A 26,592-nucleotide genomic window follows, 5' to 3' on the forward strand; every position below is an offset into this window, starting at 1 on the left:
TATTTACTTTATAAATAAATAAAGACAGATCTCATAAATATATCTGCTGATTCACTCTGATTTCTTTATCATTTACTTATTGTGATTTTTCTGACACTATAACACTAATAAAACTCACTTGTCTTACTTTAATTTACATGTGTTTCTTGGACATTATCAGAAGTGAATTCTGTCCGTTGTATTTAAGAACCGTGTTAACAATTTAAGCAAAGACTTGCTATTACTGAGATGGAGTACATGCATTGCATGTGGAAGTTCTAGATGATTCCAGGCATTAAATGCTCCTCTGAATATTTCCAGTAGTATCTGCACAGCAACACATATAGGGATAAAGGTAAAAAGTAATTGATTTGGGGCCGGGAAGGTGGTGCTAGAGGTAAGGTGTCTGCCTTGCAAGCGCTAGCGTAGAACGGACCGCGGTTCAATCTCCCGGCGTCCCATATGGTCTCCCCAAGCCAGGAGTGACTTCTGAGCGCATAGCCAGGAGTAACCCCTGATCATCAAACGAATGTGGCCCAAAAACCAAAAAAAATGTAATTGATTTTACTTGAATTTGACTAATATATGTCCCTTGGATAATGCTTGAGAATTGACACTTGAAGAGAATAATATGCGATCATCCTATCCTAAAACATGTTTATCCTTCTTTGTTTTTATCATTTTTCTGGGAATTTTATTATTTTCCATATAATCTAAAATATTGATAACACTTATTGAAAAAATAACTTTATATCAGGCATTCCTCTAAGTCCTTTACCTGAATAAACATTTTTAGCTATGAAGACCCTAAATTAGAAGTTGGCTGTTAACACAATCAACATAATGAATTGGAGAAACAAAGTTCAGATAATTTGATTGTCTTACATGCAAAATCTGGACCAGAGTCTGTCTTCAATGTTTGCAGTTATTGTATTATAATTATCATAAGCTTTAAATGTCTAAGAAATTTTTAGATATACTATGTGAGTGTGATAAATGAGATAATTGCCTTGGATTGGTTTGGTGGCCACAATAAATTCTGATCAGATTGGCTATGTGCTCAAGAATTACTCTGGGGGCCCGGAGAGATAGCACAGCAGCGTTTGCCTTGCAAGCAGCCGATCCAGGACCAAAGGTGGTTGGTTCGAATCCCGGTGTCCCATATGGTCCTCCGTGCCTGCCAGGAGCTATTTCTGAGCAGACAGCCAGGAGTAACCCCTGAGCACCGCCGGGTGTGGCCCAGAAAACCAAAAAAAAAAAAAAGAATTACTCTGGGTGATGCTCAGAGACCAAATATAGTAGTGTCATGGTCAGCTGCATATAAAACATGCACTTTAATGCCAGTACACTCTCTGGTCCATAAATTTTGTATACACACACACACACACACACACACACACACACATATATATATATATATATGAATGTGTGTATATATATAAGTTCTTCCAAATATTCTCTTCAAATTACCACTACTAACAGAAAAATATGATTTTCTACTACTAATGAACCCTTATAAATGATAAGTAAAAATCGACTTTGAAGGTCAAAGAGGAAAAATGAGTAAACAAAGTGCAGATCATAAGTAGGAAACCAAGAAGGAAATAGAATGGCTTGACATATTTTTAGTATCCAAGTTGGTTTTGTCTTTCCTAAATAGTAGGAAAAGACCGATTTGCATTTTATAGCAGATTCCCTTGGTAAGAAGAGAGAAAGAAACTGTTCTGAACTGAGCTGGAGAAACATGGGCGACAAGTAGTCATTGTCATGGAAAGGCCCATGGAGACACAGAGGAGGAGTTGGGAGTTTTTCTTCATGTTATAAGTCTTTCTTCCTTGTCCTCTACTATCTTCACAAGACCAAAGCAACAATGCCTTTCTGATTTTCGAGTTTAACTCAGAATTATTGATTTTATCTATCTTTTGCTATCCTAAATGTTACGATATTTTTGCAATAAGCTGGATGAACACATACAGACAGAGACACACACAAACAAAACATCATTCACTTGGAAATACTTCTGCAATAAAAGGTTCTTGACAGTTCACTATTGCTATATTAATGTTTTTATCAGGAAAGGGATATCGTATCTTATTTGATACTAGAGTTTCAGAGGATAAAGATGATGGTGTAACTTAGTTTGCCACAGGACAGTTGGTTTAGTCACAAATAGCCACTTCATTGCCCTGATAGTCTTGTAAATGAGGCAGGATTTCTCTTTCCATTTTGAGGAATGAAATGTTAATAGTCAAATGAATTTTGATGCTTCCAAGTTAAGAGTCAAGTTAATTTTATTTATTTCTATAAACCGGACACTCGACACTCCTCAAACTTAGAATGTTACTATTAATTGCATTTTCACCAGAGAAGTCCAATTACAATCGATACTGCTTTGACTTCTATACTTCCTCCTCCTCCTCATTTGTTCTTCTTATTTGTCTTTACTCCTCTATTTTTTTCTACAGCCACTATTATTTTCAGTGCAGTTCACCTGATCACCTTATTTCAAGCACTTCACCTTTTGTTTTCTACTTGCCACTTTCCTTCCCTGCTTTTTTTTTTTTACAGAATCTCTTCTCCAAACTATGCTCTATATTTCCAGCTTATCTCTCTCCACCAAAACAAAAACTATCAATTTGTGTATTCTGTCTTTATTTTTTGGTATGTTCTCAGATCCACTCCCTTCCAAAAAAAAAAAAAAAGCAAAAACCAAAACAAAATCACACTAACATGTAGGTACTAAAGTAACATACAGTGAATGAATATTATAACATTAATGGGAGTTTAAGCCAATGACTCTGTATTCAAAGATTTTCCAAATAGAGGGGTGTATCGCTTCTTGGTATTTGATGCATTTTTTAACTTAAAAATATTCCATGTTGGTTTCCTGTTATCAGTCACTCTGAGAAGTAACTTGAAAAATTAGAGACAGATTAAGTAGGAGCCTTGACCATTGAAATGGCTTAATCTAGAAGGGAAGATAAATATGAAAATATGGAGATATTACATAATGTATATGCTAGTAACCATGATGTAAAGGTTTTCTAGAAGAAATGACAGTCAATTAAACATAAAAATATGGAAAAGGTTTTTTTTTTTTTTAGTATTGTTACAATATCCAAGAATGAGGGATAAGAAGATATGTGACATGTAGTCTGATCTTTTCCATGACTTTGGGACTCAGGCGAGCCCACACACATCAGTAATCTGCCAGTCTGAGACTCAGAGGTCCCTTACAATGAACTGCAGATTTGATTAAGTTATACTCGGGTCCCCATGGAGCGTGTTGGCAAAAAGGGTGTGAATTTTCAGAGCAAGCCAATGATGAAGTGATTAGATACTTTAATACTCCCATCTAATGTGAGTTTCTCCTCAAATATTTGGTGATCATGTGGTTTGGCAAAAGGGACATTTATGAACAGTGTGTCAGCTTATTATTGAGTTCAGAATTTCACAGATAGCTGGGGACTGACTGGGCTGGACATCAAATTGAGATTCTGATGAAGGGAGATAACAGAGTGACCCAAGCAGGAAGCATATTTTCTTTAGCTGCGTCAGAGGGAACAAGGCAAACTGAAAGAAGGCACATAGAGCAGAACATTTTAAGTCTCTGCACAGGTAAGCAAAAGCTTTAATAATTTGTCATAGGCTAATGAAAGTTTCCCCCCTGATTATTATATTTTTAGTACTGCCAGCTTTGGTTTGATGATTTACTCCTTACAAGATTACCTATGTTACCTGAATACTGTCTTTGAAATGTGTATTGTTAGTATGGTACTCATTTTCTAATAATGTTTCAGGCTGAGTTATATTTTGGATCAACTGCTAATTATACATATGAGATAGATCAGAAAGCAGTGATCTGTTAGTCCGATCAAATCTTCTGATTCTGTTTTCTTATTCAAAGAATTTCTTATTCAAATTTCTATCTAAGCTATCTATAAGTCAACTTCATTTTTTTGATTTGCCCTTGGGGGAATGGTGTGGATTTCCAAGTCAGATGTATGTGAGTTTGAATTCCAGTTCTGGTGTGTTTCTTCTTTGGGAATTTAGGCAATTTACTCGATTCCCAAGTGAGGATGATTTGACTTGACTTAATACAAATATAGTACAACAGTCCCTCAAGATAACAAATAGTAACAGGGAGTCACATTACACACACACACACACACACACACAAACACACACACATGCGTGATCACATGCATACACAATCACACTCTACAGCTGTCGTATGTCATATATCAACAACACTTTGTGGGTGTCTCTTCTTTACATGGAGAAAAAGTAAAAGTCAATTTCCATTGAGATAAGATCTGAGATCATTACCTAACAACAGGAAAATAGTAAGTAATCTGGCACATTTAAGGCATGCTATTCGAAGAGATATATAGCAGAATGTCTGTTGTTTTTCTTTGTATGTTGCGGCTCAATATAAGTGGGATTTCTTTTCATGGTTTGTCAGTTTATGGCATTTTAATTTGGTTCTATTTAGAGCTTTTTTCCATTTTAAAATTAAATTCTGTTTTATGTTGCTGAGTTTTTAATGTTCCTTGTATTTCAGTGAATATATAAAAATAAAAATGTACATTTTAATTATTTTTATTCAGCTCATTTTAAATTAATTTGATGTAAATTGCAATATTGTTAATGGTAGTTATATATAAGTATGTATATATCATAGTGTATATATCATATTACCTGTTTTCTCCAATGAGGTCCCAAAAGTCCCTCCCCTCCAACTCTCCTATCCCCATGAACACCACAACCAAACATTACATGTAGTAAACTCAGTTATCTAGTTGTTATGTTTGACTATTTGTTGCCCTCATATTCTGAGTATTTATATCCAACATATGTTATAAATAAACAAAATTGAACTGTGTCTTATACCATTCACAAACATTAATTATAAGTGAACTGAAGACTCAAGATTATATTAGAACCTAAAAAATAACATTGAAAACACAGACAAAACTATCCAGGAAATGGGCCTCAGAGGTGTTTTCCACAAATATTTTTATTACCATTCTATATTAAATAAATATTTACAAATACTTTCTTCCAGTGTTTTTTCTCTATCTTCCTTGTATTATTATTATTATTATTATTATTATTATTATTATTATTATTATTATTATTATTATTTTGGTGTTTGGGTCACATCCGGCAGTGCTCAGGGGTTACTCCTGGCTCTATGCTCAGAAATCACTCCTGGCAGGCTTGGGGACCATATGGGATCCCGGGATTCAAACAGCTGTCCTCCTGCATGCAAGGCAAATGCCTTACCTCCATGCTATCTCTCTGGCCCCTGTATTTATTTTTTATATTTGTTAGAGTGCAGAAAATTTTACCTTTAAGAAATATACCCCTAGCTTTATATTTTTTAAACCTAAAAAAGTTGTTGACTTTGTTATTTTAGTTTATTCAAGATTAATACCGCTCGATGGTTTCCAAAATGCCTTTTCTTATATTTAGACAATGAAAGATACATTCCTGTAGAAATATAACTAAGAAGGTCTGGTTCCACCACCATTCGCAGAGCTAATTGATCAAAAATGACATGACAAGTGGAGAAAGCATTTAGGTAACAATTTTTAAGATTTAAAGATGCCCTAGACTCATGTACTAGATTAGCAGTACTTTTCAACATCTGCGGTGTAAAATATTGAAAATGAATGTCCTATGATTCATCATGCCTGAATAATTATAAGTAACTTCTAGGGGAAAAGGAAATACTTTCTAGAATGAACAGATTACAGACCAGGTGGAAGCTAAAGTCTTTGTAGCATGGTTATCTTGTTGAATACTTTCCTAGCAAGGAGAAGACTAAGGCATGAAGTTAAAGAAATTAGAAAAAGCAAACAAAGTTATTCAGCACCATTGCTTGTCTCAGTGGAGTGGCTTCCAAGAATTGTGGGGGGTGGGTGGGTGGAAAGGCTGTTTTATTGAAAAACATGGATTCAGAGCTCAGAGTTCATCCACAGGCTGGGGAATGATCTGCACTTATGTCTAGGAGGGGGATTGGACAGAATTACAGATGACAAGGTACACAAACAGATATAAACTGGACTGGAACTCAGACGACCCTGATAATAATATTGAGCAAATTTCAGAGACATGAACAAGATTACCCATCATAGAAATTTGATCAGGCCTCTCCTCATTAAAATGGATATGAGCTTTGGGTTGGAATGGAACAGTGGGCAGAAAACTAGCCTTGCATGCAGCCAGCCTGTGTTTGATCACCATACTCTGTCAAGACTTATTTCTGAGTGCAGAGCCAGCAGTATCTTCTGAGCATTTCTAGGTATGACCGCCAAACCAACCAATCAATCAACCAGCCAACCAAACAAACAAATTGGTATAGACCCCATAAAATTAGTAGAAGAATAAGGCTATCCTTCACATTCATTTTCCTTGTACTGGCTTTTGGAGGAAGAACAAGAGATGAGAAACATTATGTTTTCAACAGCCTTAAACCAAAGTTTTCCATTTATAAAACTGAATCTAGTACTTGGTCACTTCTCCTTGGTTTCCTTTCAGAGATGCAAGATTATTACCTATATCATCCATGAGTAGCTAATGATTTTTTTAAAGTATTGGCCTTTGACGTTTGTTGTACTAATTTTTTTTGTTGTTGTACTAATTTTTATAGCCATCCACTACAGAGCTTGAACAATTATGGTATTAGAGTTAAATTTCTCTGTATAGCTCTAAAGGATATCTAATTTAATAAGGTTACTTTCTAAAGGCAATGACTAAAGCTCCAGGAGGAATTTGGAAAACAATTTTATTAAAATAAAACTTGATTATGTATGTATAATTTCATAATACAGAGCCTGAATATTCTACCCCCAAATGGAAGGAAAATCTCTCAATATACAACCCCAATTTATTAGAATTTAAATTATCTTCTATTAAGAGACGCCTCTGATGATTTCTGATGAATTTTTAGGTCTGTAGGAACTCTCAATGCTATTAATGCTAGCAGTATCACCTTTTCATTTCCTCTGTTGATCACAAAAGCATTGAAAAGGGATTTGACTGGGATGGCATTAAAGGAATCAGAGAATAAAGCAGCAACCCACCTGAGTGTGCCTTGTGGAGTCAAATTGGTAAATTTACCATTGCTGTCTTGGGTAAGAAACTATATTCTCCCACATCACTTAGATGCTATCTTCTTGTTCGATGCATTTTCATCCTAATACTGCAGATTAGGTGATGGAATGCTCAAAAGAAATTAAGCTCTGGGAATGCACCTTTATTAGACATCTGAAAGTGTCTTTTGCAAAAGATTTCCTATATAGTTTCTTTATAAAATGTATTTATTTATAAACCTGAGGACACTTTCATTTAGCTGAGGCAAACATTGACATTTATTTATTTATTTATTTATTTATTTATTTATTTATTTATTTATTTATTTATTTATTTATTTAATTGAGAGGGTATACTGAGCTGTGCTCAGAATTTACTCTAGGCACTATGCTCACTTCTGGGGACCATATGGGGTACTGAGGATTCAGTAGTAGGTTCTTTATTTATAATACCACTTTGTTTTTTTGGTTTGCTTTTGTTTTTCGTGGGTTTTGTTTTTGTCTTTTTATACCCCCCTCTCCCTAGCCTTCCTTTAATCTTAGTAGAGGCAGTTTCTTCAACTAACTAGAATATTTCCTGAAGTGCTTTCTCTGCAGGAGTTGCTGGGTCATTCTTATGCAAAAGTTAAATTATTGCTCTCTCTACTACTCTTACAACCTTTAGGAGGTCTTGTAACCTGCTTCACACTAGCTATGGTTTTTAATTTTTAATGTAGAAAGAAGTTTTTATCAGAAAGTTGCATAATAATTCTTTCACCCAAATTGTCAAAGTTTCTTGAAAATACTCGGTTTTTTCTTAATCCTCAAAAGTATAAATACAATTTGATTTTGGGCTCTGGTTTTTCTTTTCCAACTGACTCTCCTCAGGACTGTTTAATTTTATTAAAGCAAATCTCTCTTTTCTTTAAACTTCATTTATTTATTGATTGGTTGGTTTTGGGGCCACACCCAGCAGTGCTCAGGACTTACTCCTGGCTCTGCACTCAGTCTGTACTGCAGACTGGGGGACCATATGGGATGCGGGAATAGAACTGGGTCCCTTCCGGGTGGGGACCATGCAAAGCAAACCCATGCAAAGCAAACACCCTACCGCTGTGCTATCTCTGTGGCCCCATTCTCTCTTTCTTTTTTAAAATTTGTTGGTGAAGGGGAGAAGTGGGATCATGACCAGCAGTGCTCAGGGGATTTTCTTGGCTCTGTGTTCTGGAGTGAGCCTTGGCTATGTTCTGGAGAATTTGGGTGCTTCCAAGTATCAAACATGCCTACAGACAAGGCATGCACTTTAACTGCTTTACAATTTATTTGGTCCCCATAGGCAATCTTTTTACTGTTATTTCATTCATAAGTGGAACGTTTTGATCTCTGGATGTTGCTCTCTTCCCATGTGCCCTGTTGAAGGTTGTCTTCTTAAAATTGCAAAAAATGGATGTGATTTCTAGGCTCTCTGATTGGTTCAGTGAAATCCTCCCATGAAAAATAGCTATGATAGGCAAAGCTTTTTTGGATCAATCTAGAGGCAAAACTAAATGTTGACATTTACTTAGAACAGGGGTGGCAAACACGCGGCTAATGAATGCGGCTCTTTGCCTCTTATCATCATTTGGTATACCGTGGCTCTTTGCCAAGTTTGGATTTTGTTCTGCTGCTTCTGAGGAGGGACCTCTGAGGAGAGATCTCCGAGGGCGGAGTCCAGCCCGCATCATCCCGTCTCCCCATCCCTTGGAAACAACTGCACGGGCCAGCGAGCGGGGAACCCGTGTGTCACATGTGGGGGTCACATCTTGTCGTTAGTTCTTAGTGTGGAGGACGCAGCACACTCTCACCATCACCTCAGGACTTTGACCCTCACTCAAAATGGCAAAATGCAATATGTGTTTAATATATTATTGTTAAAATTATGTGCTTTTGTGTGAGTGTCTGTTTTGGCAGGTCACTGCGTGGTGTGGCTCTCTGACTCTCACAGCTTAAAATTTTGGCTCTTTGTGTTGAACTTGTTCGCCACCCCTGACTTAGAAGAAATTCTTATTAGATGGTCACTGTAATGGCACTGACTTAGTTGTTGCTCTCTGTATACCAAGATCAATTTTACATGCCACAAAGTGCATTAATTTTTAATGAAATTGATAAAGAGTAAATTATCTTGTCGACTAGTTAGAAATGAGGCACTTTTTTCTTTATAACAATGCAAGCATGCCAGAGTAAAAGAGTTATTTCTATACGGACAAAGAGTCCTTGAGATTACTACAGGGTAATACTCAAAAAAGGCACTTCTGGGTTCAGAAAACAAGAGCCTTGAGGGCTTTCCTTTTTGGCTTCATAGAATGAGGAAACATGATGAGACTGAGGAATCATTCATATGTCAGAGTGCCTATGTTCTAGAGGACTGTTGCAGAATACAACATGCCACCTTTGCCTTTAGGGACAAGATGATAATTTACAGGAAGGACAATCCAAATTCATGATTATTTTTACTTTATGGTTCTTTGAAAAGCTAATACTCGGTGACTGCGAAAGGTATGAGAGAATTAACATAGTAGGACCTTGAAAAGGTCATAATGGCAGAAGAACATGTGACAATTTGAAGTTGCACCTTAAAGAATTTGCTCTGACAAAGCACTACTTCTTTGGGAAAAAAGGGTTTAACAAAGCTTGATGGACTTTTAATCAGCCACTGATTCCCTCTATCTGGCTATTTTAAGTGTGAACCTTTCTCAAAGAAACAAATGAACAAATTCACTTTTCGCACTATAGATATGTTCTACCCCTCTGACTAGTTCTTTGTTGGCATCTGGGGTCATGGAATAGAAAAACTAGAAAATGCAAAAACAGGGAAAGGTAGATGATTAGGTTCTTCTGATCTCAGGAGGTACAGTCTTGGGTGGTTTATATCTTAGTTTTAATAGTATAAAAACAAGTAGAAACCACCACTAAACACTTGCACTTTGGTAACTTGCCATAGTTTCACAAACAAACTTTTATTGGCCTCTGTAACTTCTTCTTTTTCTTTGTTCTGAATGTTACTTGTGAGCTTTAGAATTGGACATTCCTAACTCCTGGCCTAGTTAGTTCTCAGTCAGGTGTATGGAAAACTTGGAAGGGACTTATTGGGGGGAAGGAAGATAAAGGTAAAAATGGAAACATTAGCTTGAAAAAGAAAAATATAAAAAGCAATTTTTCTAGGCTAAAGCAGATACTGTTTCATTTGTTTTGCTTTGCTGGGGGGTCACCTCCTAATGTTCAGGGCTTACTCCTAGGCTATGCTCAAGGGACCATAAGTAGTGCCTGGAATGGAATGTGGGTTGACTAATGCAAGTCAAGTGCCTTACAAGCTGTTCTATCTCTCTAGCCTTGATTCTGGTTTGTGTGTGTGTGTGTGTGTGTGTGTGTGTGTGTGTGTTGTGTGTGTGTTGTTGTTGTTGTTGTTGATTTCTCCTCCCTGCCATTCTTCTGCCATTCTCTTCTTTTCTCTCCAGTTTTCACTTGCTTCTAATGATCCATGGACTTAATATATCTGGATTTAATGTCAAAATAGTGAAAAGAGGGAAAGAAAATTAGAAAACTTCTGTTGGAAAGAAACAGGAACTCTAATGGTAGCATGGGACTAAATTCTGTCTGCGGTTTTTGTTCTGGTCATGTTCATTATAGACAATAGTTTCAAAATACGAGAAAAATATAAAGAAAAAAGTTCTGAGGGGTTCTAGTGAGTTTTAATAGGTTTCTGCAGAAGAATTTCTTGTATTTTGAAAATGTTGATGCATTGATTTCAAAATACTATGAATAACATAGCTAATGATAAAAAAAAACCTATTATATCTTACTGAACTTAGATAACTCCTTTCAGTCGAAATGTTAAAGCATTTCCTGATTTTTAAGGGGAGAATGTTATTTTTTAAATTTTTTAATTTTTTACTGTTAGGAAATTAAGTTGCTAATTATTTCATATTCTTATAATATTTAGGAGAGATGCTCCATGATCATTCCAATCAAGTTTTTTTGGACAGTCTGCCTATATGAACTTATACATTTTACAACAATGACAGCTCATAGTAAAGATAATTTCATTTTATTTATTCATAAAGAAGCTCAGAAATGAGTAGCACACTTCTCAAGACCATCTATCTTGATTTCTCTCCCAGAGAATGTGGTCATTTATACATGAGAGCCATAACATAAAGTGGCACCACTTGGGGACAAAAATAAAAGAAAGCATTCTAGTAAGATTTAAAATGTGGAATGGATACTATTTGACTGCAAATAAATCTCTAGGGGAGTATCCAAAAATAGTTTGTGTGCAAGCAAATGGGCTCAAGTGTGTATACATACAAGCACATGCATGCACATGTGAATAATGAATGAATAAATGAATAATGAATAAAACTGAATAACCCTTTTCTTTTTTCTTTAAATCTTGAGGTGAGGACAATAATGTTCCTTCCTGCTTTATAATTCTTGGTAATTATTGAGACCTTTATTAAATTCTTTAATTTCAGTGTGATTATGATGTCAAAAAAAGTCACCTCAGAACGATATCCTAGAACATTTTTGACGTTCTCTTTCCACAATTCCTTTGTGGTTTGGGCGTTTAGATCATCCGGGAACTTGCAGTTCAGTATCAGCTTCCAGAGGCAGAGTAATTTTCAGAAAATAAATAGGGTTTCCCATTACTGCTCTCCAGGAAGGGTGCCTGATTCAGGAGAGATTTGTGCTTTCTCTGAGGACCTTGCAAACATGTTTGTCACAGTATTAACCATATCCCAGTGCTCTGGGGTTAATGAAGAACTGCTAATGATATGCTGAGAATCATGGAAAGAAAAGAGATCACTATTGGCTCCTTCACAGTGGTGATGAAAACAGGAGAAAAGTTGGTTAATGAGACTAGTTAGCTCTTGCAAGATATTTGCAAAATTCAGGACCATCAGCTAGGCACTGCAGGTGCTCATATTCTGGAGATGGTGGGAATTGGTGGTGGAAATGTTGCACTGGTGAAGGGGTGTCTTCTTTTCCTTTTTTTTTTGTTTTGTTTGGTTTTTGGGGCACACCCTGCAGCGCTTAGGGGTTACTCCTGGCTCTCTGCTCAGAAATCACTTCTAGCAGGCTCTGGGGACCATATGGGATGCCAAGATTCGAACCACCACCATCCTTCTGCGTCTAAGGCATATGCCTTACCGCTGTGCTATCTCTCCGGCCCTGGGGTGTATTCTTTTCTATAATTGAAACAAAACTGCAAACATTTTGTAATCATGATGATTAAATAAATATATTATTTGAAAAAAAAAAAACAAAACAAATGCATGGAAACCTATGAGGAATAAACTTGAGACTCTCACTAATTGTATGACATTGGTTCCGACTTAAGACTCCTATTTTTATTTGCCAAATGGGAGCAATAATTTTATATTGACTTTCATGGTTGCAAGGATTAAATAAGATAACACACTTAAAATGCTGAACATACTGCCTGACCTTTACTGAAGGCCAGGAGGGAGCAGCTGCTATTAATAGTGCAAGATGGCTGCTTCCTTGTAGACTTTACTTAACTGATTCTCTTTTAACTAGATGGAAGTCATATATTTGCATCTATTTGGGGAGGTGGGTAAGGCAAATAAAGATATACAGAGCAAACTGAGTTTCTATTCTTTTTTGTCCTGCTTATCAGTTTATCCTCAGAAAACACAATAAGAGTAATGCAAATGTATTACAGGAAAGGTAAAGTATTTATGATGGATTGTCTTATTAATTCCAAGAGAACTATGGCAGGATGTATCATTATCTTTCTTGGTTTACTAGGCTTAATGGTGGACATGCATCCTGAAATTAGTATTCTTAACACAGGACAAATATAAATCAGCAAGAGTAGCCCTGAAAAAGAGAACTCTGCTCCTTTGAGAGTAGACATACCACCTACCAACAATAGAAATGAAGATAATTTATTTTGTGAATCAATAGTCTAGTGACAAATTCTTTTAATCTTCTTCATCATCTGAGTGTCCGCTCAGCCTGGGTTGAAGTAGAGAAGTGCTTCCATTTTTATTCACAGCAAATGATCATTTTTAGCAATCAGATAAATGCCTGCGTATGAAATGATTATATATAATATATGAATATTTGTTCATTTAATTTACATATGCCCCCTGTAACACAAAGATGACAGTTTTATGGGTTGGGGAATTTCAAACTGTTTTGGCTCTGTTACCTTGCTGTGTGTGGCATTTGTTCAAACAATCCTCAGGTTTCACTGAGCGTATGATTTTCCATCTGGTTGTTTTGGAACAACTTCTCTTTGTGCACCGACCAACCAATAAATAGTAAATGCTCAGAAACAAAATTTAGCAGGCCCCAGGTGCCAGATAGATGTGTTTCTAGGACAGAATCCTGCTTCATTTTTAATAATAGTCCCAATTTCCTTCCAGCTTTACTGTCCTCACAGTGCCATTCCAAGTTGGGCAAAACTAAGGACGTTTTATTTACTCAAAAGAAAAACACTTGTAACTCACTTCATCAAGATATTTTATTTTTTGTAGAGAAAACAGTGCTATGTCTCAATAATAAGGTATAAAATTTCAGGGGCTGGATTGATTAGCATATTATAGGCCACAGTGATTACTGAATAGAAGAATTTTTTGTTGTGTAGTCTCTTTAAGGTAAAATAATTTGGCTTTTTTATTTTACGGAAGATAATGAAATGAAATGCTACAGAATAATTGTATGTAAATGAAAACAAAGGAGAAAAGAATATCTAACGTTCTAGTTTGATCACATCAAACAATATATTATTATTAAATTAAAGAAATAGGGGCCGGAGAGATAGCATGAAGATAAGGCGTTTGCCTTTCATGCAGAAGGTATTGGTTCAAATCCTGGGATCCCATATAGTCCCCCATGCCTGCCAGGAGATATTTCTGAATGTGGAGCCAGGAGTAACTCCTGAGCATTGCCAGGTGTGACCCCAAAACCAAAAAAGGAAGAAAGGAAGGAAGGAAGGAAGGAAGGAAGGGGGAGAGAGAGAGGGAAAGAAGGAAGGGGGAGAGAGAAAGAGGGAAAGAAGGAATGAATGAAGGAAGGAAGGAAGGGGGAGAGAGAGAAAAAGAAAGAAAGAAAGAAAGAGAGCAAGAAGCAAGCAAGAAAGAAAGAAAGAAAGAAAGAAAGAAAGAAAGAAAGAAGAAAGAAAGAAGAAAGAGAGAGAAAGAAAGAAGAAAAGGAAGGAAGGAAAGAAAGAAAGAAAGAAAGAAAGAAAGTAAAGAAAGAAAGAAAAGAAAGAAAGAAAGAACAGAAGGAAGGAAGAGAAGAAGAAGGAAGAGAAAGAAGGAAGAAGGAAGGAAGGAAGGAAGGAAGGAAGGAAGAAAGGAAGGAAGAAAGAAAGAAAGAAAGAAAGAAAGAAAGAAAGAAAGAAAGAAAGAAAGAAAGAAAGAAAGAAAGAAAGAAAGAAAGAAAGAAAGAAAGAAAGAAAGAAAGAAAGAAAGAAAGAAAGAAAGAAAGAAAGAAAGAAAGAAAGAAAGAAATAGAGGATCCAGGTGATTGACTGTTTTGCAACAGGCCAATCCAGATCTGACCCTTGGCACCCTATATGAAGTCTTGAGCCAATAAGAATGATTCTTGGATACCTGCTGTTTTCTGCCAGGAGTCCAGGAAGGCACAGAAGTCATCTTGGGCCATGCAGTTTCCAGCTGCTCTGAGACTGGATTTCATCAGCGTTCCTGCCAGTAATCCTGCCTGCTTCAGAGGTGGTTGGGACATACAGATACTGATTCCTGCTAGTTCTGCTGGGAGACAGAGGGTGCAGAAGCCATGTTGGGGTCATGCTGTTTTTAGCTGCCTGAGACTGGATTTCATCAGCGTTCCTGCTGGTGATCCTGCCTGCTTCAGAGGTGGGTTTGGGAGGTACACACACTGATTCCTGCTGGTTTCTGCTGGGAGCCAGAAGGGCTCAGAAGCCATCTTGGCCATGCGGTTTTCAGCAGCCTAAGACTGGATTTCATCAGCCTTCCTGCCCGTAATCCTGCCTGCTTCAGAGTGAGAGACAGAATTGAGGATACCTGCTGGAACTCAGATGCCAAGCACCCTATCTGCCTGTCTTCTGTGCTGTGCTCCATTTTCGGCCTGATTTCATCCTGTGTGTGGCTCATCTGCAGATGGCTCGCCTTCCTTGGAGCCTTCCCTGGAGGTGAGTTTACAAGACCAGAAAGGGTGGAGCCAGAGGAGCCCAGCCGTGCACATCATTTAGCCAATGAATACAACCACAACACGTAGAAAAACCCACAAGTGTGACAATGGGGAAACAACGCAGGCCAGCGCCAGACATAGAGAATGACGATGGCAACTCTGATGACTTGAACATGACCAACCAACTAGTCAGTCTCTCAGATAAGGAGTTTAGAGTCGTAATATGGAAGATATTCAAAGAACTCAAAGAAAGTATAGAAGAGAACACTAATAAGAATCAAGAGAAATGAAGATAGAAATCAGAAAACTCCAAACTGAACTTTCAGGTCAAATAACAGGTCTGAAAAACTCAGTAGATGAATTGAAGAAAAACATGGTTGAGCTTTCCCATGGGTTAACAGCAGCTGAGGATAGAATGAGTACACTGGAAGATGAGATGAATAACAACTCCATACAGAAGAAGAAATTGGAAAAAAGCCTTAAAGCAAATGATCAAACAATGGGAAAATTACTCAAAGAATGGGAACAGATGAAAATAGAAGTCTATGATAAGCTCAACAGAAACAACTTAAAAATCATTGGAGTCCCAGAGACCCAGGAAGAAAATCTCCAGGAAGAATCAACAGCCAAGAACATCATTAAAGGGAAACTACCAGAGCTAATGAAAACATGCAATCAAATCCTGCTATGCCCGAAGAGTACCCAACTAAAAGAGAGCCCAGAAAAAAACACCCCAAGACACATCCTAGTCACAACGATGAATCCCACAGTTAGAGACAGAATTCTGAAAGCAGCAAGATCTAAAACAGAAATTACATTCAAGGGAACATCCTTGAGATTTACTGCAGACCTGTCACCGGAAACACTCAAGGCCAGAAGGCAGTGGTGGGACATAGTGACGAAACTCAATGAAATAAATGCTTCACCTAGAATACTGCACCCAGCCAAAACTCACTTTCAGGTTAGAAGGAACAATACATGGTTTCACAGACAAACAACAGCTCAGAAACTTTACAGACTCAAAACCATTCTTAAAAGAAAAACTGAATGGCCTACTTTAAGACAAGACTGACCAACAGACACACCAAACTTTGATACAAAGATGGCACTAACTCCCAGGAAAATTCTTTCTCTCAGTGTCAATGGACTAAATGCACCAGTTAAGAGATACAGAGTGGCTAAATGGATCAAAAAAATCAATCCAACCTTCTGCTGCCTACAAGAAACACACCTGAATAATCAGAACAAACATAGACTCAAAATAAAAGGCTGGAGGAAAATCATCCAAGCAAACAACTCCCATAAAAAAGCTGGAGTGGCCATACTAATATCAGAATGAAGCAAACTTTATACTTAGGAAAGTTGTAAGGGACAAAGATGGACATTTTTGTATTAATCAAGGGATACGTACAACAGGGAAGAAATCACTCTCCTAAACATATATGCACCGAATGAGGGGCCAGCAAAATATTTAACACAATTGTTGACAAATCTGAAAAAATAATATCAATAACAACAATAATAATTGTGGGAGACCTCAACACAGCATTGTCAACACTTGACAGGTCAACCAGACCTGAAACCCAACAAGAATATACTAGACCTGAAAAGAGAAATGGAAGAAAGAGAGGCCTAGTAGATATATATAGGACACTCCACCCCCAGAAGCCTGGGATACACATTCTTCTCTAATGTACATGGGACATTCCTCCAGGATAGACTACATGCTAGCACACAAAACATACCTCCATAATATCAAGAGGATAGAAATTTTGCAGGCTATCTTCGCTGACCACAGGGCCCTGAAATTATATGTGAACTTACAAAGGGACACAGAAGAAAAACTTTAATACCTGGAAGTTAAACAGCCTAATACTGAATAACCAGTGGGTCCGAGATGAAATCAAATAGGAAACCAAAACCTTCCTAGAAACAAGATGACAATGGAGACACAAACTATTAGAAATTATGGGACACCAGCAAAAAGCAGTACTGCGAGAAAAATTTATAGCTTTGCAAGCACACATCAAGAAAAAAGAAGGGGCATACCTGAATAACTTAATGAAGCACGCTCATAGAATTGAGAAAGTACTCAAAAAAAGGACCCAAAAATAAGGAGACAGAAGGAAATAACAAAGCTGAGAGCAGAAATCAATGAAGTGGAAACCCGAGAAAAACAATTCAGAAAGATCAACCAAAGCAGAAGGTTGGTTCTTTGAAAAAATAAACAAGATTGAATAGACCACTTGGCAAAACTAACAAAGAAAGAGAGAAACTTGATAACTCATATTAGGAATGAAAAAGGAGAGATCACTACTGATATAGTAAAAATACAAAGGGTATCAGAAAACTACTTTGAGAAATTCTTGGCAACTAAAATAAAAACCCTGAAGAAATAGATAAATTTTTGGGACTCATTATAATATTCCATGGTTGAATGAAGAGGATGTAGCATATTCTAACACCCCCCATCACTGATTGAGGGAAATTAAAACAGTAATCAAATGTCTGCCCCAAAACAAAAGTCCAGGCCCAGATGGCTTTACTAATGAATTCTTTCAATCTTTCAAGGGGCAGGAATTCTACCAATCCTGGCAAGGACTCTTTTATAAAATCAAAAAAAACAGGAACGCTTCCAAATAGCTTTTATGAAGCCAACATCACCTTGATACCTAAACAGACAGAGATGCTATGAAAAAAAGAAAAATACAGACCAATATCACTGATGAATGCAGATGCAAAGTCCTCAACAAAATCCTGGTAAATAGGATTCAATACCTCATTAAGAAGATGCATCCTCTACGATCAAGTAGGTTTCATCCCAGAAATGAAAGAGCTGGTTTAACATCTGTAAATCCTATCAACATCATACACAACATCAACAACAAAAAAAAATAGAAAATCACATGATCATATCAATAGACGCAGAGAAAGTATTTGATAAGGTCCAACACCCATTCTTGATCAAAACTCTCAGCAAGATGAGAATGGAAGGAACCTTTCTCAATATAGTTAAGGCCATCTACCACAAGTCAGAGGCAAATATTGTCTCAATGGAGAAAAACTGAAAGCCTTTCTCTAAATTCTGGCACAAGACAAGGTTGTCCTCTCTCACCACTCCTATTCAACATAGCACTGGAAGTACTTGCTATAGAGGATTAGCAAGAAAAAGATATCAAGGGAATCCAGATAGGAAAGGAAAAAAGTCAGGCTCTTGCTGTTTGCGATGACATGATACTCTACCTAGAAAACCCTAAAGTCTCTACGAAAAAGCTTCTAATAAACAATAGACTCTCATATAGCAAGGTGGCAGGCTACAAAATTAACACACAAAAATCAAAATGGCATTTTTACTACACCAATAGGTAATAAGGAAAAAATGGGACATTAAGAAAACAACCCCATTCACAATAGTACCACACAACTACTCAAATATTTGGAATCAACTTGACTAAAAAATGTGAAGGACCTATACAAAGAAAACTATAAAACTCTGCTCCAAGGAGATAAGAGAGAACACAGTGGGAAATGGAAGCACATAACCCTGCTAACAGATTGGCAGGATTAACATAATCAAATGGCAATACTCCCAAAGCATTGTACAGATTTATGTGATTCCTCTAAAGATACCCAGGATATTCTTCAAAGAAGTGGATTAGGCACTTTTGAAATTCATTTGGAACAATAAACACCCTAGAATAGCTAAAGCAATTATTGGAATAAGGAATATGGGAGGAATTACTTTCTCCAACTTTAAAACTGTACTACAAAGCAATAGTTATCAAAACATCATGGTATTGGAATAAAGAAAAGCCCTCAGATCAGTGGAATAGGCTTGAATACTCAGAGAATGTTCCCCTAGACATACAAATCACCTAATTTTTGAATAAAGGAGCAAGAAATTCTAAATGGAGCAAAGAAAGCCTCTTCAACAAGTGGTGTTGGCACACACTGGCTAGGCCACTTGCAAAAAATTGAACTTAGACCCCCAGGCTAACATCAATGTATGAAGGTTAAATCCAAATGGATGAAAGACCCTTGATATCAGACCCGAAACCATAAGATATATAGAACAACACATAGGTAAAACACTCCAGGGGACATAGAGACTAAAGACATCCTTCAAAGAGAAAACTGCGTAGGGCACAGAGAGATAGCACAGCGGCATTTGCCTTGCAAGCAGCAGATTCAGGACCAATGGTGGTTGGTTTGAATCTCGGTGTCCCATATGGTTCCCTGTGCCTGCCAGGAGCTATTTCTGAGCAGACAGCCAGGAGTAACCGGTGAGCAATGTAGGGTGTGGCCCAAAAACGAAAAAAAAAAAAAATAGAAGAAACTGCTCTCTCCAAGCACGTGAAAGCAGAGATTAACAGATGGGAATATATTAAACTGAGAAGCTTCTCTACCTCAAAAGAAATAGTACCCAGGATACAAGATTTCCCCAACTGAGTGGGAGAAACTATTCACCCAATACCCATCAGACAAGGGGCTAATCTCCAAAATATACACTGACAGAAATTTACAAGGAAAATACATCTAATCCCATCAAAAAATGGGGAGAAGAAATGAACAGACACTTTGACAAAGAAGAAATACAAATGGCCAAAAGACACATGAAAAAATGCTCCACATCACTAATCATCAGGGAGATGCAAATCAAAACAACTATGAGGTTCCACCTCACGCCACAAAGATTGGCACACATCACAAAAGACTGATAACAAGCAGTATTGGCGGGGATGTGGAGAGAAAGGAACTCTTATCCACTGCTGGTGGGAATGCTGTCTAGTTCAACCTTTATGAAAGCAATATGGAGATTCCTCCAATAACTGGAAATCGAGCTACCATACGATCCAGCTATACCACTCCTAGGTATATACCCTAGGAACACAAAAATACAATACAAAAATCCCTTCCTTACACCTATATTCATTGCAGCACTATTTGCCATAGCAAGATTCTGGAAACAGCCAGGTACCCTTCAACAGATGAATGGCTAAAGAAACTCTGGTACATATACACAATGGAATATTATGCAGCTGTCGGGAGAGATGAAGTCATGAAATTTTCCTATACATGGATGTACATGGAATCTATTATGCTGAGTGAAATAAGTCAGAGAGAGAGAGAGAGAGAGAGAGAGAGAGAGAGAGAAAGACGCAGAATGGTCTCACTCATCTATGAGTTTTAAGAAAAATGAAAGACATTCTTGCAATAATAACTTTCAGACACAAAAGAGAAAAGAGCTGGAAGTTACAGCTCACCTCATGAAGCTCACCACAAGCAGGGATGAGTTTAGTTAGAGAAATAACTACGTTTTGAACTATCCTAATAATGAGAATGTACGAGGAAAATAGAAAGCCTGTCTAGAGTACAGCGGGAGTTGGGTGGGGAGGAGGGAGATTTGGGACATTGGTGATGGGAATGCTGCACTGGTGATGGGGGTGTTCTTTACATGACTGAAACCCAAACACAATCATGTATGTAATAAAGTTGTTTAAATAAAAAAATTAAAAAAATAAATGATTCTTGAGTGCAGAGCCAGGAATAACTCCTGAATATTGTGGGTCATGACCCCAAAATAACTATTATAAAATAGGAACAACAATATATTAAAGAAATATAAAAGGGTCTTATTTAAGAATCATAGAATTTCTAGACTAAAAAAAACTTTTATTTGTATATAGTTATCTTAATTTTACAGATAATAATCTTATGTAAAGTAATTTTAACAGATTAAAGTTAAAGAGTAATAAGTAGCAAATTAGAAATCTCAACTTTAAGATGAGTGATTTTCTAAATCAAATTGGACTCAAATCAACATTGTTCAACTATATGTAATTGAATTTAAAAGTATCTAGTTTTCCCAAATTACATTAGTTTCTATTATTTTATTTGGGTACTTTTTAAAATATAGATATTGACTGGTTGATTAGATTTCATAAAATTATGCAAAGTTATTTGTAAGAGTTGCTATTTTTATGTTTTACCAGAAGAGTCATATGTGTGTGCTTTTTAAAAAAGCATTTAAATTTTTTTATTTGCTTTTAGTACCAACCTGGCCATACTAAGGGCTTACTCCTGGCTCTATCCTCAGGGATCACAACTGGAAGGCTCTAATATGTGGGATGTCAGGGATTAAATGTGTTGTTTAACCTGCAGTCTATGTCTGCAGGCTCAGATGACTCAATATAACTTATCAATATATTGTTTTAATGCTCCATTAAGAGTATTTTATGCATTCATTACCCCAGCAGTGTGCCAAGTCATGGTGGGATTTTCCTTTTATAGGCATAAGTGATTGGCAAATAATCACTCCATGACTGCACTTGTGTTAGAGAAATAATATGACCATGGAAGCAATTTAATTTAGAGTTTATATATTTCTAAAGGAGGGTGACAGAAATTAAGTCCTCGCCAGTGAGTTTCAGGCCTTATTCTTGGGTTTGTGCTTGGGGATAATTCCTGGAGATACTCAGGGAACCAGTTGTAATGTTAAAATCTAACTAGGGTCAGTCATGTACAAGCAAGTACCTTAAACATTACCCTATCTTCCAAACTCAGAACAAACCTATTTGGAAAGGAAGCACTGACTTAAACCCTCTTATCTATATTTCACTGAAGATAAATACTTTCACATTTAATCCTTTCATAAGTGTTAAAGTCCTAGTCAACAAGCCAGAATGGGATGTTAGCAGTTTTATGGGATGGTAGCAAGCCAATTCTAGTTTTTAAGGCAGAACTCAGAAGAGCTTATGTGTACAAGTATCGGTATTGAAACTGAGTGCGGAAGCAAGTAATTATTTTTGTGATGCATGAGTCTGGTGAAATATACAATTGTTTTTTTTTTCAAAATTTACTGAAGTATACACGATGAGAAATAGAGTTAATTTTCGCTTCAGCTGTTCATGCTATTTATTTATTCCATTATTTTATTTATAGGCAAGTAGCAGAATCTTGGAGTGGGAATTGACTATTTTCACCAGTGGACTCTTCATTTCTTCGCTCAACTCCCCCTAGGATTTATATAGTGTGTCACCTGTCAAAACTTAGAACTGATCAGGCAGGAGTATTTTCTACTGATTACTGTTCTACTCCAATACTGATACCTGAACTGGGCCAAATGAGTGGGTTTTAGACCTTGTTGCCAAATCTAATATACTACATGAAGTTTCTGTATCTTGATTCTCTCTGAGATATTCATCTGTAGTTCTTGTATATAAATCAAACTAGGCATTCTGACAGGTAGTCTCTGAGCCCACATTCTAATAGCCTAGTCATATTGATAATTAGCATCATATAGAGAAGTCTCCCATGTTACACCCAGTATGGCAGGACCTGGGTATTTTGAGTTTTCACTTTGAAAAGAATCTGAATTAGTTTTTACATATTTTTCTTTTCTGCTTAAAACTTCTTAATCTATATAAGAAATGTTGGGGGACATTTAAATAGTTTCGTAGCCATTCGACTTCAGGCTTTGATCATCTCTGAAATGTCATCTATGTTTTATAGAGTTGTATAAAGCTACTCTGAGAAAGAAAATGAGATTAGTTCCATTAAAGGAATGAAAGTATTCATTTTCAGTGAAATATAGATAAGAGGGTTTAATACTTCAAGGAAATTATATCACATCTATGAACTAGTCACTGATTTCCTTTGAACTCTAGATTACAAATGTCACTGTCATGTAGTATCCCATTGGTTTATAAAAATGAAGTTCCCTAGACAAGACCAAGACTGATTAATAGATATTTCTTTACAGGGAGGGGAAAAAAAGCTTCCATAAATGTGGGGGAAAAACTTTTTAGAGTATCTAAAATAAAACAAGTGATCCTGTTTACTAAGAATCCTTTTCCTCTGTTATGTTTGTTTTATTATTATTTTTGTTTAGCTTGCACTCCTAAAGCTATTCTTTCATCTATCAGCTTATCCAGCTCAATGAATGACCCTGTCCCTGAATATCACAGTTTCCTGTTGCTTTCTCTGTGTTCTTCTTTTAGGATAAAATATCTGGTATTTAGATTGTATTAGATATTTAGATTGTAAGCGAATCTTTGAAAACATAATTTTTTATTTCCAGAGTTTGCCTTCATTTGATTCTGCAATGAAAGTAGGATAGACCTGCTGCTTTTATCTTGACTGGTTCTTTCTAGTTGGCATGAAAGAGGCCTTCTTAAGTGTTATAAAATTAATGCATCTTATTAACACAAAACATTTTCAGGGGTGCAGGAAGTTTTGAAAATGACCTTTGGTACTGGTTTTCTTATCCAGTTCCTCAGGAATCAGTTTAATCCTAGAAGGGAAGTTTACAAGAAGATCTACAATGTGCATATGTGTTTTATAGGTTGTTTTCTTGTATCAGCATTAAATAAATGATGCAAATGAGGCCATACATGCCGTGGGGGTTCCTGTTATTTTGTATTAACATTGGATCCTTGTAAAATCCCTTCTCAAGAGTAGTCATTGTTCCTAGATAAGAATATTCTGAACTCTGCACATTATTGGAAGAAAAACAGATGCACTAGAGGGTAAAGTATTAGCTTTGGGTATCTTAGGTGAGTGGAATAGTATTATAGAAATTAAACAATAAACAACAAAAACCAACTTTAAATACACCAAGTAAAAGAACATTTCAACAGTAAGAAGTTTCTGGAAAAGTTCTCAGAATTGTAGTAAGTAGATATGTTCTATATTGTGATTAAGATCTGAAACAAAGAACACAATTTAATAACCAGAGCTGGGATGAAAGATGGAAGATGATCCAAAAGGATAAAATCATCTAAGCAATAAGGAGATCCATCATGTAACCCCTTACAGAATTTCTTAACCAGTTTCATCTATAGACCATATTTAGTCTTCTAAGATGGAATAAAGGATGTTTTGAGGGATAGGTGAAAACTCTTAACAGTTGAATGATTTAATATGCTCATACCACATTGATTAACTATATAAAATGTTTGCTGTGATAAGAAAATTTTTTACTTCATATTTGACAATTTAAGTTGTAAGGAAGTATATTGAAAATATAAAAAGTCAGTTCTCTTCAAAATGCAAATTAATTGCAGTGCACTTGTTATACAGTGGAGCAATTTGAACATAATGGGTTTATTTTAGTGTAACATGTAGTTTGAACAAATTGTGTTTGCCCAATTGTGATATCATCCATAAGTGAATGAACACAGTCTTTTGAGCTGCCAGGGAATACACAAAACACAAGTGCCATAGTGATATCACTGCAGGTAGGGTGTTTGCCTTGACAAACCAACTTGATACTAACACAGGTTTTTTCCACAGCATCCCCCTATGGTCACTTGAGTCTGCCAGGAGCTATTTCTGAATGCAGAGCCAGGAGTAACCCCTGTGTGTCGCTGAATGTAGCCCATAAACCAAAAACAAACAAAGCAACAAAGAAAAATAAAATTAAAGAAAAAAAAACACAAAGATACAATTCTCAGACTCCTTAGTACTATCTCATGGGACCACATACATACATTATGAACTCACCTGCCTACCTTATTGTTACAATAAGCCATTCACTTCTAGTTATTCTGACTACTTCCACAAATATATACTCAACATTTTTCAAGCAAAAGTCCCAAATTTATTGAAGTGTTTATGTATTTCTTAACATTGATTGTGGGTTAAATGGTACTCTCCTTTTTATTAGTTCTTATTTTTAAATCAATTTCTGTCCAAATATTTTAGGTATTCTAACCCAGTCCTTTTTATCTCAAAAGTCCCATTTTTAAACCATTCGTAGAGTGACGATTTTTACAAATACATATATTATGATATATCAAAATTATTATAGCAAAGAGAAGTCATAGAATATAGGCATTTAGAATACTAATCATTTTAATGTGCTATGATTCTAGCCCAGGACGTATTATGATCTATAGAATAAGATGATTTGTTTATTGCCTTCTGTGTACTTTAGGAAGAAAGTCTAAACTTGCTACTTGATTTTAATTTTCAAGTTTTTTCAAGTTATTTTATTCATAATGCCCCCATAGCATCATTTACCTGGAGTGAACCTACCCAGTTGGCAATGCATTATACTCTGATTTGGGTTTTCCAAAACCAAATGGACCATTTTCTTGCCTTTTCAAAGGGAGCCACACAGGAAGGAAAACAAGAAATTCAACTTTTAAGCTGGGCTATTCATGGCCTTTGCTAAATTCTGGCAAAGAAACATAGGCTTTCATTACAATTCATCTCACTGATTTCTTAATGGAATGTACCAAGGCTTTTCATTAAGGGCATAGGGAAGTGAAGTTGTACTAACCAGGTCCTACAACATTGTCATCTAATGAATTGAAACTCAATTATTTTTACATTTTTAGTAGGGAAATAACTACTTTACTTAAGTAAATTGCTTTTACTTATTTTGTGAAATATTAGCTTAATGGAAAGAGAAAACCAATCTTCACAATTAGGTCCTGTTTAAAAAAAAAGTGTCCTTTTTGTTCTGTGAACAGATAGGAAAAAAAGTGAATTCATCCAGAAATCATAAATATGGTAGTGTTCCTGTTTCATACTTTGAGATTGCCCAGTTCTTTCTCTTGCTCAAGAACATGCTATTCCTCTAACTGAAAGTAATGTTATTTAATTTATCTTTTAGCTGTTCTATTCAATTCAACAAACATATACATGCATATAAGCACAGTGGAATTTCTGTCTTCTACCAACCTCACTATCCATAGAGATATTAATTGGGCTAAGAGGAAAGGAAAGATTTATAGAAACCCCATTTTTAATTATCTCTAACAGTAAATCTATCAAAATACTTTGTGATTAAATAGTAGGCTTAGCTCCTTTCTTTAAATTGAACTAAATTTATTTTTAAAAAAACACTGGTGTAACATAGATGGTTCAAATTAAAACATTATATTAATTCATTGGATAATATTTAATATAATCTTTCAGGTTACTGTTTTATCTCATGATTCTATCATATTCAATATTTTGTACATATGGTCTATTGCTATTAAATTTTAAAGAAGGAAAGTTGATTGCGGTTGGGAAGATATAGGAAAAAATAACTAGTTCAGTAAAATTCAATCTTTGTTAGAAATAGTCAATCATTTGATTTTTTATGTGAGCTAGTTATTAGTATTAGCAATATATCTTTGAATCAATACAAAGAAAATGAAAATAGACTTTTTTTAGATAAATTGTGTATAATATCTTGTCCACACAAATTGCAAATTGCTATACTTTGGCTTTATTTCATTTTATTTTCTTGAAGAATAATAAGAAATTGATAGGCTAGATAGAAAATGCAGAAGGTAGGTACTGAATTGTATGCACCCAATCCAGGTTCTATCTCTGACACTTCAGAAATAAATATATG

General features: G+C 36.1%; 1 protein-coding gene and 1 long non-coding RNA gene across 2 annotated transcripts in view; both read left to right on the plus strand.

Annotated features, from left to right (window-relative positions):
• The window catches only part of LOC126008255 (uncharacterized), a 505,884-nt gene that overhangs the window by 358,309 nt on the left and 120,983 nt on the right, over positions 1 to 26,592 (plus strand). The gene's annotated exons all lie outside the window — the stretch shown is intronic.
• Positions 4,271 to 26,592, plus strand: part of KCNJ16 (potassium inwardly rectifying channel subfamily J member 16) — a 95,654-nt gene continuing 73,332 nt past the window's right edge. The window contains exon 1 of the mRNA XM_049772791.1: positions 4,271 to 4,325. The gene's annotated coding sequence lies outside the window, so the exon portion shown is untranslated. The remainder of the gene's footprint in view (positions 4,326 to 26,592) is intronic.

The sequence above is a fragment of the Suncus etruscus genome, chromosome 1, assembly GCF_024139225.1.
Source record: "Suncus etruscus isolate mSunEtr1 chromosome 1, mSunEtr1.pri.cur, whole genome shotgun sequence".
NCBI lineage: Eukaryota > Metazoa > Chordata > Mammalia > Eulipotyphla > Soricidae > Suncus > Suncus etruscus.